The sequence below is a fragment of the Topomyia yanbarensis genome, unplaced genomic scaffold, assembly GCF_030247195.1.
Source record: "Topomyia yanbarensis strain Yona2022 unplaced genomic scaffold, ASM3024719v1 HiC_scaffold_46, whole genome shotgun sequence".
NCBI lineage: Eukaryota > Metazoa > Arthropoda > Insecta > Diptera > Culicidae > Topomyia > Topomyia yanbarensis.
In genome coordinates this window covers 68,611-84,264 of record NW_026683669.1, presented here as the reverse complement: position 1 = coordinate 84,264, position 15,654 = coordinate 68,611, and the positions used below count along the sequence as shown (strand labels likewise).

At 38.9% G+C, this 15,654-nt stretch overlaps 1 long non-coding RNA gene and 1 pseudogene across 2 annotated transcripts; both read left to right on the top strand.

The window, feature by feature from the left end:
* The first annotated feature begins 3,984 nt into the window (after positions 1–3,984).
* LOC131695587 (DEAD-box helicase Dbp80-like) lies at positions 3,985–7,111 on the top strand (annotated as a pseudogene).
* A 4,403-nt stretch (positions 7,112–11,514) lies between these two features.
* On the top strand, positions 11,515–15,096 carry LOC131695588 (uncharacterized). 2 transcript variants are annotated; one of them, XR_009306672.1, is made up of 5 exons: positions 11,515–12,501; positions 12,573–12,820; positions 13,124–14,004; positions 14,067–14,177; positions 14,237–15,096. It is a non-coding gene; the product is annotated as an uncharacterized LOC131695588 (long non-coding RNA). The 2 variants fall into 2 exon arrangements; XR_009306671.1 differs by having other exon boundaries at positions 11,519–12,820.
* Positions 15,097–15,654: the final 558 nt, after the last annotated feature.

The window sequence follows — 15,654 nt, the reverse complement described above, 5'->3', positions numbered from 1 at the left end:
TTTGCATACTGTTAACGAAGGTTACGAAATAAATATATAAAAAATAATAAATTGGGTTGATCTCACCAAATTTTTTTGAATGCCCTATAACAGGTTCAGTCGTTAAGCACCAGGTTCTTCCTCATTCTCCGTGTATGCCAATGTTAGTTTTTCGACAGCTGCATTCAAGGTCGGGAAGGCAAATCATTTTGCGCTGTATTCGTCAATCTCGATAAAGGTGCACTGGGATAAATCAAATGTCAGCCACTCCGGGGCCTGTTATCTTCCCACATTTCTGATCTAGGGGCTTGATTGGAAAAGGGCTCCTTATTTAGTCTTACTATTCACTGGAGTCCTGAGAAAGGTATAGTAGAAGCAGTGAGTTGCCTCAAAAAAGTGTCATACATGAAGGAAAGAGTTTCGAGAATTTGCACTTTCGATAACAGATGCCTTATTCATGCCGCTCGCCTTGGCGACGTCCTAATCGTGTAATAATCTTCAGAGTACAGGACTACAACCGCTTTCACATTACATGTAGCCATTGTCGCTTCTACGAAGAAATCGTTCTTATATCAGTGAAAAGTTGTCACCGATAATTCTTCTGTCTTGCAGTATAGCTTGAACTCCATTTGTACACGGATAATTCCTTTTCCAATCGCAGAATATCGAAAAGGTAGTTCCTTTTCAGTATTCTACTGACTATTTAATCCTGAGTTAGGCGAAAAATCACAAAACTTTTACAAAATTGACGACAGCGAAAATTTGGTGCATCCAACATGCATGGCTACTATGATCCGTCTTCTCAGATCTGAAGGATGAAGTCTTGAACAAAAAAAATCTTTTTAAGAAATTGCTCTCTCCGTCGATTAATAAATCACTGTTGCTCAACGGAAGGCCCACAAATATATCGATTCGTGACGAACTTACGCCGCTTTCCCTAGAACTTTTAAAAGAGTTGAGGGAGACGCAGGAGATTCTCAATATCAAATACGTCTGGTCAGGCAGGGGCGAAGTAATCTTAGCCAAGAAGGACGATGATGCAAAACCGGAACTTGTCAGAAATAGAGAAGACCTTAGTCGACTAATAACCAAATTCATGAATGCTTCCATGCCGATCACATCTCCTTCTCCTAAGAGAAAGAGAAATGTCAATGCGTCTCAGTAAAAAATATACTTGTAATGTTTTGTGTTGTTTATACGAATTTTAAAATGGAGGGTTTAGTAAATGTTTTTCACGATAGCATAGGTGACTTTAATTCACGCTACAATGAAAAAAATGTTAAATGTTTGAGAATAGTTCAATGCAATATACGAGGAATGAATGACTTGGAAAAATTCGATAATATCATATTTTTTGGATCAATGTGATGTTATTGTCATTGGTGAAACGTGGATAAAAGATGAAAATACCACTGTATACAAAATTCCTGGGTTTAAGGCCACGTTTTCTTGTCTCATGGCGGCTTAGCAATATTTGTTAGTGATAAAATAGGACAAAACATAATCAAAAATGACGTTATCAATGGATTATATACTGTTCATATTGAGCTTAATGCTGATGGATACTATGCTGACATCATAGGTGTATACAGGCCACCTTCATTTGACTTTACTAGGTTCCATGATCTGTTGGAATCCTGGCTGTCAAACTCGAAAAAGAACAAACCATGTTTCATTATTGGCTCTCAAACGTGAAACCACAGATAACAGACGTTTAGGCTCGATTTGAATCGTGTGTAAATACCCGCTACTGAAATTCCGAATAAATCAGATGTCTGAAACATGTTTGGCAAACGTTTGCAGATGGCGCAGTGATCACTACAATGCAGTTAGAGTGCAGCTGTCAAACACGTGTAGCAAACAGTTGCGCAGATGGCAATAGTGAAACACGGATTTTCAACGTATATCAATTTGAAAGTTTACACAGGTTTTTGAAGAAATTTTGTTCTAGCCTAAACGTCTGTTATCTGTGGTGAAACTTTTTCGCTCGATGCGCCAACTGGATTTCATTTTCGGTACTAATCAAATGATGATGAAAACATTTTCTTGCATTTATGGTATAGGATGGTTGTTCTATTTTAATTGTTTTAAAATAAATATCACATAGTTTCACAAAAAGCTTGATTACAGGTGATAAGAAAACACTCGTTCTTTCGTTTGACACCAAAACATTCAGTTGAACTCAATATTTTATTACGGATTATTGAGATCAGGAATTATTTTTGTATTGTTGAGGTTAGGTTGGTTGTTTTAGATATGGAAAATGTTTATCTAGAAATTGGACTTATCAGTGGATAACCTCGACTACCAACAACTACACTCTTTAATCCAGTGATTTTTGCCCACCATCGTGTTTTCTATCGAAATTTCAATCTCTGAATTTCATTTTAGTATAAATTGAAACCGGAAGAACAAATGTGAGTGAAGTAACAAGAAATTTACCATCTGGATATTTTTCCGAGGTAGGAAACATATTTTCATCACCAATATTACTTTTCATTAGAAGAAATAACGTTTAATTATAATATTGATTGAATTTAAAAAAATCAGAATTTACTTTCCAATGCGTTTTGACAGATGAAAATAAAAACATCATCATTGAACTTCCGTGCCCTCTGGCGGTCGACATCTAGCGTTAGATCACGAATTGGAGATATGAATGTACCTATGAATCTGTCAAATAACAATTGGCGAATCAAAGCGTGATTGACTCACAGATGGCAAGTATGTAAAAATGATGATGGGAAATTTGACATCCGTCAAACTACGGTGATTTTTTTTGTATTTACGAAACCTTCTCTAATATCTTCAACACGGAATCCAAAACGACAAGAAAAACGTTAGGCAAGTTATAGAAATCTATCAAAGATATAACTGCAAAAATCTGACGTTACTTAAATAGTTTTCTGTTTAAATAACCGCTGACATTGGTTATTTTTCAGAAAAGAAAAAATGTGTTGTTCACGCGTGCCTGAGCTATTTTGGTGCATCCGGAAGTTTTACCACCTTTTTCATAATTCCCTATCCAGTGTTTCATAAATGAAAGCAGCTATTGCACTTTTCCGGTAAGCGCCGAAATTATATATTCAGCTCATTTCACATCGGCGGATATTATTTCAAGTAAGAAAAGCTGCGAAAACCGCATATCCTTCCTTTATTGGACGGACGGATTCTCCGACGTAATGCAGGACGTTCATGGTCGCAATATGACAAAAATAACATAACCTTTTATAATTCAGAGTAGGTTTTGCAATACTTCAAAACTACATGAGCTATAACTTTACCAAATTGCGCAATAAAGTAAAAGTAATTTTTTACCATCACTTTTATATTCCATATCAAAATAATTTGTATTTACCTGTAAAAATATCGTTTAGAAATTCACTTCCTCTATAAAAATTAACCCATCATCCTTTTTGTAATTGCAGGCCTGACAGACAGGTGTCTCACAACACGTTTTAGTTTTGCTTTGATTCTTCAATGTTGTTTCTCGTTAAGCTAAGTATGCACCTCTTGCGAAATGAAATTTCCTATACAAAACCTATGCATAAAAAACGTCGCGAAATGCTCGCGAAAAAAAATTTCATTTCCATTTCGTAAAGCTTAGTATGCACCTCTTGCGAAATGAAATTTCCTATACAAAACCTATGCATAAAAAACGTCGCGAAATGTTCGCGAAAAAAATTTTCGTTTCCATTTCGTAAGCGGTACGCAGCTCTCGCGAAAACGATAACGAAAAATGTAGTTAGCTGAGACACGGTTCGACAAACGATAAGTTTCATAATACTTCCGCGAGACAGCGCTGCTTTCTATGGGCCGCTTTACACGTACAATATTTTTGTCAATACTAGACAGTATTGACAAAAGTATTGTACGTGTAATCGAAAAAACTTGTATTGACGATGTGGATTTCAAATGGGATTGAAATATTGTAACAATATCGTCAATACGCGTATTGACAAAAATATTGAACGTGTAAGGGCCGCTTATGCGCTGTCACCAAGGCAAACTTTTTCCTTGCGAAATAATGGTCAGCGGTATTATTTCGCACGGAGGCTCGCGAAATTTTGACAGGTTGCAATGAAAAAATATAAGAAAACACAAGATTGGTAATTTTTTGTATTTTTTTCATCGCAACCTGTCAAAATTTCGTTGTTTAGAAATTCAATATTTCGAATTTGAATGGTAAGTTTAAAAATATTACTGTAATGTAATACCCTATTCTTCTTTAAAAAGCTCGAGTTCACTCATTTACGGATATTTTTTTATTGTCATGTTTTCAGATCGAACACCAACAACATAATATGGTAATCACCCAGCAAGAGAACGCAGTGATAATGGGCCAACAGAAACCACAACATCAAGATGCTCGGAAAGGACTTTCTCTTTCGGTATGTATTTACCAGTAGCATCCCTCCTCCAAACATTCCTTTGCATATCTAGATGTCCTTATCAATTCACAGAACAAACAATGGCACGTCATGTTCAATCGGCTAACCGTTTGGAATAAGCGCTCATCATCGGTTTCATTGCAGGGAAGTGAGCAGGTAAAAGAAGGCATCGTTTTTTCCGCAAGGTCGCTCTGGTCAAAATTTCAGCGGATTGCAAGGAATAAACCACCCGAGGGACAGTACCCGTGCTGATTCAGGACGATTACCCATACTTTGTACCTTGCTATTGAATTTTAATACCCGATCGAAACGATGGCAAGCGCTGCCGATAACTGGGTCAAAAAGACAACGAATAAAGAAATTTCTGCACTCGGTAAGTGTTTTTTTCGTTATAACCTATTTTTGAAGCGATCATTGGGATGGGATTTGAATTTTTTTTTCAATACAAATAGGTTAGCGAACTGAGTACATATCACCAAGGATAATGATTCAGAGCCGGCGGCTGGCAAGAAAGAGAATGCGGAAAAACCTAGTCCACCGGCAGTAGAACCAAAGCTGCACCTGATGTTTGGAGTTCGGTAGCTTCGGAAATTCTAACTCTAGCAGCTCCTGAAGAAAAACAAGCTGCAAGAGAAACTGGAGAAACAGCTTCCTCCGCGGAAGATGCAGAGGCATTCAAGTAAGTCGAAATCTGCAGAAAATTTTGATTAGGACATAAGGAACATTGAGAGCCTCTCTTTGTTTACTTTCTCTTTCGGTTATGACGTCACTATAACACTTTGCACTAATTTCCCAGTACATAGCCGATGGTTTTTACTAAAATATTAGGCAAAGAGTTGAGTACTAAATATTGAAACGACCGAGTAATAAACAGAAGAGAAAGACCCCAAAGAGAATCTCATTGTTGCTTACGTCCTATTCTAAATTTTCTCCCGAAATATTTAGTATCAGCTTTAAAATTATCCATGACTAATCTTTTAGCCCGGCGGATGCAAGTTTGCTAATGAAGGATGTTCGCTAAGATCTAGTAGAATCAAAGCTGGATCTGAAGGTGCATCGGAAGGATTCTTCTTCGCCGGTTGGTTGGTTAAAACTTTCGAAGCTTTGCACATGAAGCCGGAATTACTTCAGGGAGTCTATGCGATGGGTTTCAACGCCCCTTCCAAGATTCAGGAGATGGCTCTACCTACTCTGTTGGCCGGTCCGCCAGGGAATATAATCGCCCAGTCAGTCGGGAACAGGAAAAACCGCTGCCTTCGTGCTGGCAACGCTCAGTTGAGTCCATCAGTTAAAAAACTATCTGCAGGTGATTTGCCTTTCCCCCACGTATGAGCTGGCAATTCAGAAGGGGGAAGTAGCTGCCAAAATGGCAAAGTTTTGTCCTGAAATCAAACTTCCTTACGCCGTTCGCGGTGAGGAGACCGTCAAAGGGGCGAAGCTGACTAATCATATCATCATCGGAACACCCGGTAAGCTAATGGACTGGGGTATAAAGTTCAGGACGTACGACCTAGTTTTCCCTTTTTGTACTGGACGAGGCGGGTGTTATGGTCGGTGTTCTTGGCCACGTACGAGCGCGAGGTGATGGAGTTTGCCGAGTACATCCTACCCAATCCGATCGTCATTCGGCAGGCGCGGGAGCAAGAATCTCTCGATAACATCAAACAGTACTACGTCAAGTTCCGCAACCAGAACGAGAAATTGTGTGATTACCGTCGGACAAGCGATCATTTTCTGTCATATGATGTATAGGACAGTTGCAAACTCCAAGTAAACTTATTTTCAGAACTGTTAATCCATCGAAACAGGTACGCAAAACGGCCGGTTGGTTGACCGGCAGGATGTCCCAGGATGGTCACTCGGTAGCGGTACTGTCCGGTGATCTAACGGTGGAGCAACGGTTGGACGCTCTGGATCGATTCCGAACCGGACTAGAGAAGGTACAGATTATAACGAACGTTTTATCCAGGGGTAAGTTCCACCACTTGATTCTGGCTACAGCACCAGGTTACGGAGAGATTCTTTCATCTTAGGTATCGACGTCGAACAGGTGACCATTGTCGTCAACTTCGACTTGCCGATGGATCAGCAGGGACGAGCCGATTGCGAAACGTATCTACATCGAATTAGACGCACCGGTAGATTCGGTAAGTGTGACTCATTCTTGTGATCCTATAGATTGTATTTCTTCCCACTTCTTTAACAGAACGGAATCACCATCAACCTGGTGGGCAGTGATCGAAGCATGATGATTTGCAGATCAATTGAAAAACACTTCCGGAAAAAGATTCAGTTGCACCGTAAAGTGTTTTCGACCAGCTACTAGTGAAAGGCGTAGGAGCTTTTTTGGGTGTTTTGATTCTGAATTTATAATTTTATTATTTTTTGTTTTAATTTTTTTTTCTTCCTTGACCTGACATAAGGTATACAAATGTAACCAACAGGGTATCGTAAGCTAATAAATTTACAATTACAATTACAATTTAGCTCTACCCAGTTCTATCCAAACATTTGAAAAGGGCCTAACTGCAAAATGTAACAAATTGAAATTTCATGTTTTCCATTAACAAATATCTACCCGAGCACGTACATAACGCAACATTTGATTATGAAGAATTTTGATAGCGATTTTTCAACAATTTATAAAAGGGCATTTGTTAGAAATAGGATGTAATTCAAGGATTGTATAGCGCATGTTTAATGGTTATAACTTTCAGTTAAATGGACTTTTAAGAACCCGACTTTGTTTTTTTTATTTTATTTTGTCGTTGAACGGCCAGTAGAGAAAACGGTGGAAAAATTATCCGAAAGACTAACCTTGAAGCAGAAGATGAAAAATATTTTGCTCATTATCCTGTGAATCAAAATTCCAAGAAGACAAAACATAGCTATAAAACACAATAAGATATCTTAACTGATATATGCTTTGAAGCGATTCAAGGCGAAAGCGACTGGGTTTGAATTTAGTATATTTTTACATTTATTTATTCCTTCATTATTTACTTATATGTTCATTTATTTCTGGGGAAAATTTTCATTAGGTCGTATCGTAAGTAACAATGTTATTCTTTTTATTTACTTTTTACTCTGTAATAAACCAAGCAGCTTAAACATTCGCCCCTTCGTTCTTTGCATAATATGCTAGACGAAACCATCGTCCCTCGATATGTGCTGAAACATATGTGAAATGTTTATGTTAATGCCTATGAACCGAGAAACTATTCATTAATTTATTTACCAATTTAATTATTTATTGGTGTATTGATTTCTCTAAATATTTATTTATTATTCATTTATATTTTATCAGTGTAGATGTCTCACAATCCTTTCTGATTATTTAGGTTAAATTTTTCTTAAGCGGATCTGACAGCGCAAAATTTTAAAAAAAATCTGATTTTTATTTTTGGATATTTTGGATCCCTAAGACAAGAAATATATGCCCAAGAAAGGATTTACTCGAATTCAACTTGGTTCGACTGCTAGAGCCCATCAAACTACCAACTATCAATTTTCATATGAGGGGGCTGATAAAATCGGGTCTTCAGTGTATTTAATATTTTATGTTTTTTATTTTATATTTAATATTTATTGTTGAATATTTAACATTTGATATTTAATATATAAAATGTAATATTCAATGTTTAATATTCATATTCAATGCGTGATATTTAGTATTTAATGATCAATGTTTTATATTTGATATACATACAATACTCAATGATGATGAATGCTCTACTAGACTCGTCACACAAAAGTCACATAAATGCGCGCATCACATAGCAACGCTTGAGAACTTCGCGATAATACAAACCCGGTCGCAAACGTGATCATTCACACACACCGGCACCCACCGTCTAGCATACACAAAAGCAGCCTGGTGATTAAGTAAACGTGCTATAGCACATACGGTATTCTTGAAGTACAGCAGTTGTTGATCCGATTGGTTGACGATTCGTTTGACCTTCAGTTTCGTTAAGTGACCAATTTAGTTATATAATATAATCCAGTAATTTGGAATCACGATTCAGACCATGGAACACTTTCCCACCTTCTCTAGTGTTTCATGCAATAAGAATTACCACGAATTACTTATGGCAATAAATTTGAATTACGATTCTCACAATTGTTATACAAAAATAGCTTTGTATCCGTACTGATTATTGGTAGCATTCCCTGAGACTTCCAGAACCTTTAGTAGTAGCCATTGTTATCATAATCGATTTTTGTCAGCCAAAGTTTAAAGCCTAGGGTTTGGTTCGACCTGAAACCGATTGAGTCGGAGTCGGTTGTTATATTTGCGCTGGAATCCATTCCGGATTCCGAAACGTGTTTCGAATGATAGTTTCCCCGAGACTTGTGAAAGCGGTAAAGGCGGCCAAGGCAATCAGATTTGCTTCTTAATGGTCAAACGCCGATTTAGACTTACGATTCGAACAAGTACAATAGATTTGGTTTGAGCGAATTTCGATCATTTCTCTGAGTCTTCTAGAACCGGTAGAAGCAGCCAATTTAGATAGAAAATGGCCAGCCAATGATTTAAATTTCCGATTGCAGGAATTGTGCTGTCTAAATTGGTCAGACTGAACTTCCCCGAGACATCCGGAACCGTCACAAATAAGCATTATGATTAATCATGCTCGAAATATGATTCACGCTGAGTACGTCACTTCCCTGAGAGCTTCATGAATGGCAAATAGGTTTACAATTGTTACCGATTTCATACACATCCGTGATGAATTAATAAAATACATCATTTAAAACATTCAAATGACAACAGAAATATAAAAAAAAATAAACAAACAACAGCTGATGTCGTTTTTCATGTTATCAAAAGCGACATCTAACAGCAAACACACAGACTAGTTTTCGCGAGCAAATGTCAAAATTCCGCACGAAGAAGGAAAAATATTTCGCGACCTCATTTCACAAGAGGTGCATACTAAGCTTAAGCGGTACGCAGCTCTCGCGAAAACGATACCGAAATTTCCAATTAGCCGAGACACGGTTCGACAAACGATAAGTTTCATATTACTTCCGCGAGATCGCGCTGCTTTCTATGCGCTGTCACTACGGCAAGCTTTTTCCTTGCGAAATAATGATCAGTGGTATTATTCCGCTCGGAGGCTTGCGAAATTTTGACAGAATGCGATAAAAAATACAAAAAAACAAGATTTGTGAATTTTTTCATCACAAGCTGTCAACATGTATAGAATTTGCTTTTGCGATGCAATCGGTCGAAACGATGGAAACTCGTCAAGAATCTCAGGAACAGACACGAAGACAAATCAAAAAACAATCTCATACTGGCCTCTAAAGATACGGCCCAACAGTTTCTGGAAATAAATTTTAACACAGACACAGCTCCAATAGCGAACACCAAAAATACCCATTTATACCCGGAAGTGACAGAAAATCTGATAACACTGGACAGTCTCAATGGATTCCTACAAAAAAAGAAAAAAAATCAGCTCCCGGCACCGACCGAATCACCTACAGTATGCTACGACAACTAAACACAGAAACAAAATTAAAAGTTATAGAAGAACTAAACACGTTCTACAAAACTGGGCATCTACCGAATCATCTTAAAGAAGTGAAAATAATCCCAATACTCAAGGCAGGGCGTGATCCAAACGACTGCTCGGCATACAGGCCAATAGCAATGCTACCAACACTTACCAAAGCTATCAATGGAAATGTCCTAACAAAGATTAAAAAACACGTACACGAAAAACAGTTGCTACCAAAACTTTCATTTGGATTTCAATCTGAGAAATCAACGGTAGACTGCCTAGAATATGCCACAAATTTTATAATGGACAGTAAACGGACAGGACAAGTTTGCGTAGGAGTTTTCTTCGACTTCTCCAACGCTTTCAACACGGTGGTAGTACAAAAGCTACTGGCAGTAATGGAAGAGATGAATTTTGCTGTTGATATAACAAGATGGATAACAAACTTCCTCCACAATCGTACATTGATATTGCAATCAGAGGAAGGAAGAGTCGAAATGATTGCAGAACAAGGATTACCTCAAGGCGACGTACTCTCCCCCATGCTATTCAACCTATACACGGCAAAACTACACGACGCAGTGCAAGAGGGGGTGGTAACAATACAATTTGCGGACGATTTTCTCAAGATAATAAAAGGAAAAACACGCGAGGAGGCAGTAGCAAAGGCACAAATAGAAATAGATCATTTCGCAAGTAAGTGTACGGATCTGCACCTCCAGCTGAATGAGACAAAAACGAAGGCAATACTATTCACAGCCGCAAACATTGATCTGATGTTAAAAGTGGGCGAAATAGCCATAGAAACGGTCCGCAACTATAAATACCTGGGGATTTATATAGATAAAAATCTAACCTACGGAACACACATCAGGACCATGCGAGACAAAATAAGCGATCGACAGAACATGCTTAAAATTATTGGAAGCATAAAAAATGGTGCCACCCCCAAAGTCATGACAATGTTTCACAAAGCCCTATATGGAAACTATATTCTCTATGGATCGTCCATATATGGTGGAGCATCGAAATCGTACCAAAATATGTTGGAAGTATCGAACAGACAGTGCCAAAGGATTGCAACGGGATGCACCAAGACAACCCCAATAAATACTTTAGCAGCATTGAGCAACGAAAAACCATTATTCCTTATACGAGAATATCATACAAAGAAAAGGATTGTGCAACACATAAGGAGACATGATCCCATCGGGGAACAGCTCCAGAAACTAGCAACAACAAAGGATACTGTACAATCAGATAAATGCACATATATGGAAAAAATATTTTTAGAAAACCTGGACCAGTTGTTAAGCGTGTACCCTAATCAACAGAACAAAATTCACGAAACGAATATTACAATTGAAACCGTAATAGACGGAATGCCTCACTCGAAGCAAAATCTAGCGGCAACCGTTATCAGACAAATTACAAATGATATGATTCGAAGGAAATATACCCACTGCAAGCACATCTACACCGATGCATCGCGATCCGATACCAGTTGTAGCATAGGAGTGTTCTTTGAAGAAAATGGCACAGAGATCAGTATGAAACTGGAAAATAGATGCTGCATTATGACAGCAGAAATCCTGGCTATTTGGATAGCATCGAAAGAGGCATCAACAACCAAACATTCTAAGATGGTAATATTGACGGACTCTCAATCAGCATGTTGGTACCTGATCAACCAGGCCAATCTGGAAAGTGTGGATCAGATCTCATATGAAATATTTAAAAACATGTCAAAAAAACATATAAGCCTGCAATGGATCCCTGCACACGTGGGCGTCGAAGGCAATGAACGGGCGGATGAATTAGCCAAGCTTGGCTTAAACAATCCAGCCGTAGTACGGAATAAATTACTTTGGCACGACTTGGTTTGCGAGTTTAGAACACAACTAAATATAAGCACGAATGACTGGTACAGAAGAATCACTCTCGAAGACGGAAAAGGTCGGAAATTCTTTGAAATAGTGGAGAACTACCCGGAAAAACCATGGTACTGGAACTATCAGTTGAACGGAAAAGACATAAGGCTTCTTAATAGAATAATAGCGGGACACGACTACTCAAACTTTTGGCTAGCAAAACTCAAACTCCAAGAGTCAGAAGAATGTGATATATGCGAAGAGCTGGATACAACCGAACATGCCCTACTTTGGTGCATTAAATACGGGCACGTAAGAAATCATTTTGACTGGGAAATATACCGGAACCTGAAGGAATTAATGGGAGAGCTAGAAGAAGAAAAACTGAAGGAAATAGTGAAATTTTTGAAGATGGCCAGATTGAAACCATAAACAAGATACGTCAAAAATTACCAGAAGGCAGCAACTGGCGGATATGAGGCAACACAGTCCCTCAAGTCATAAACGTCAAAACGCAACAACAACAACAACAACAGTGGTATTATTCCGCTCGGAGGCTTGCGAAATTTTGACAGAATGCGATAAAAAAATACAAAAAAAAACAAGATTTGTGAATTTTTTGTATTTTTTCATCACAAGCTGTCAACATGTATAGAATTTGCTTTTGCGATGCAATCGGTCGAAACGATGGCAAGTGCTGCTGATAACTGAGTCAAAAAGGCAGAGGATCAGGAAATTTATGCTCTCGTAAGTGCCTAACCTGTTTTTGGAGCGATCATTGTTTCATAGGATTTGTATTTTTCTTTTCAATACAAAAGGTAGCGATCCGAGTATCACCAAGGATAAGAAACCGGAGCCGGCGGTTGGCAGTCCGGAAAAAGAGGATGCGGAAAAACCTAGTCCATCGGCAGTAGAACCAGCGACGGTTACTCCCGTAGAAACGGCTGATCCTGCAGTTTTGAGTTCGTTAATTATGGAAATTCTGACTGGCTGCTCCTGAAGAAAGACAAGCTGCTAGTGGAAATAGAAAAACAGCTTCCTACACGGAAGATGCAGATGCATTCAAGTAAGTCGAAATCGAGAAATTTTTTATTAGGACATAATTAACATTGAGAGATTATCTTTGTTTACTTTCTCTTTCGTTAATTACGACGTCACTATAACATTGTACAAATTTTCCAGTACATATCGAAAGCCGATGCTTTTTACTAGAATATTATGCAAAGAGTTGAGTACTAAATACTAAAACGACCGAGTAATTAACAGAAAAAGACCCCAAAGAAAATCTCATTGTAGCTTACGTCCTATCCTAAATTTTCTCCAGAAATATCTAGTATCAGCTTTAAAATATCCATGATTCATCTTTTAGCCCGGAGGATGCAAAAAAACTTTCGAAGCTTTGCACATGAAGCCGGAACTGCTTCAGGGAGTCTATGCTATGGATTCCAACGCCCCTTCCAAGATTCAGGAAACGGCTCTACCTACTCTGTTGGCCGATCCGCCCAGCACATGATCGCCCAGTCAGTCAGAAACAAGAGAAACCGCTGCTTTCGCGCGGACAATGCTCAGTCGAGTCGATCCGTTAAAAAAACTATCCGCAGGTGTTTTGCCTTTCCCTTACGTATGAACTGGCAAATCAGAAGGGGGTAGCAGTTGCCAAAATTAAAAAGTTATGTCCGGAAATCAAATTTAGTTACCTCATCCGCGGCGAGGAGATTGTCAAAGGGGCGAAGCTGATTAATCATATCATCATCGAAACACCCGGTAAGCTGATGGACTGGAATATAAAATTCAGGCGTTCGACCTTGAGAAATTGCCGTTTGTGTACTAAACGAAGCGGGCGTTATGATCGCTGTTCTTGGCCACGTACGAGCGGGAGGTAATGGAGTTCGCCGAGTACATCTTACCCGATCCGATCGTGATTCAGCTAGCGCGGGAGCAAGAATCACTAGATAACATCAAACAGCACTACAATAAGTACCGCAACCAGGACGAGAAATATCAAGCAATTTCGATCATCTTTGGCGTGATTACCATCGGATATGCGATCATTTTCTGTCGTGTGAGTATAGGACAGTTGTGATTGGCATTGTTAATCGATGGAAACAGACACGCAAAACGGCCGATAGGATGGTCATTCGGTAGCGGTACTGTCCGGTGATTTAACGGTGGAGCAATGGTTTGCCGGTCTGAATCGATTCCGAGCCGGACTAAAGAAGGTATTGATTACAACGAACGTTTTGTCTTGGGGTAAGTTCCACCACTTGATTCTGTCTGCAGCACCAGGTTACGGAGAGATTTTTTCGCTCTAGGTATCGATGTCGAACAGGTGACCATTGTAAACTTCATCCTGTCGATGGATCAGTAGAGACGAGCCGATGGCGAAACGTATCTGCATCGAATTGGACGCACCGGTAAATTCTGTAAGTGCGACTCATTCTTGTGATTCTATAGATTGTATTTCTTCCCTCTTCTTTAACAGGCATCGCCATCAACCTGGTGGGCAGTGATCGAAGCATGATGATTTGCAGATCATTCGAAAAACACTTCCAGAAAAAGATTCAGCTGCTAGACGCGGAGAATTCGGACGTTATTGAAAAGATCGGATCGTAGTGTTTTCGACCAGCTACTGGTGAAAGGCGCTGGAGCTTTTTTGGTTCATTATTGTTCCGATTGTGAATCTATAACTTTATTTAGCTCTATCAGTTGATTTCCTTAGGATTAGTTCAAGGATCGGTAACGCGAGGATTGTGAAGTGCATGTTTAATTGTTATAACTTGGAGTTAAGTGAACCACAGATAACAGACGTTTAAGCTCGATTTGAATCGTGTATAAAAGCCCGCTACTGAAATTCCGAATAAATTAGACGTCTGAAACACGTTTGGCAAACGTTTGCAGATGACGCAGTGATCAATACAATGCAGTTAGAGTGCAGCTGTTAAACACGTGTAGCAAACAGTTGCGCAGATGGCAATAGTGAAACACGGATTTCCAACGTTTATCAATTTGAAAGTTTACACAGGTTTTTGAAGAAATTTTGTTCTAGCCTAAACGTCTGTTATCTGTGGGTAAACTCTTGAAGAAAACGACTTTGTTTTTTTATTTTGTCGTTGGACGGCCAGTAGAGTGAAGTGGCAAGAATTTTTCCAAAACACCTTGAAGAAGAAGATGAAAAATATTTTGTTCAATACCATGTAAATAAATATTTCAAGAAGATAGAACAGACAGCTATAAAACAGCAAAAAAATCTAAAAGAAATTATATATGCTTCGAAGCGATTTTCATCGTTGGCGCCGTTTCCGTCGTCGTCATCCTCAGTAAGTTGTTCCTTCTTAACATCGAGTTCCACCAATTGCGATAGATCGTCTTGTGTCATCTCCTTTTGATAGCCCAAGAACGAATCACTCTTATCCTGTTCCTGCTCATGCTCCTTTCCACGATCCTCGAGTGTATCGAAACGACCGGCGATGACAACAAACACTTTACACTTGGTGCACTTCCATGCAATTCGCCCTCGCTGATCAACCGATCCGATGGGTACCGGTAGCAACTGTGCACGACAAACAGCTGACCCCGCTTGCCCGGAATCAGTTTGTAAGCAATCTGTTCGGCTTGCTTTTGCGTCCAACATCTAACCTTCAATGATGGTTTTATTTTCGCAGTCGTCCTGCGTGAAAAAATTCAACCCTAATTATTTTTCTCACGTGTAAATTTAAAACGACTTACCCCTCAGGCGCATGGTTATGTGCCCATTTGCTATTTATTTAGTTATTCATTTACTAATTTGTATATTTTTACATTTGTTCTTTCATTGTTGTGGGTGAATGGAGAACAGTGAGTCTAGTTATGTAAGGAATGCAAACTAGGCTTGATGGAACCTTGCCAGTCCTGGATATCACA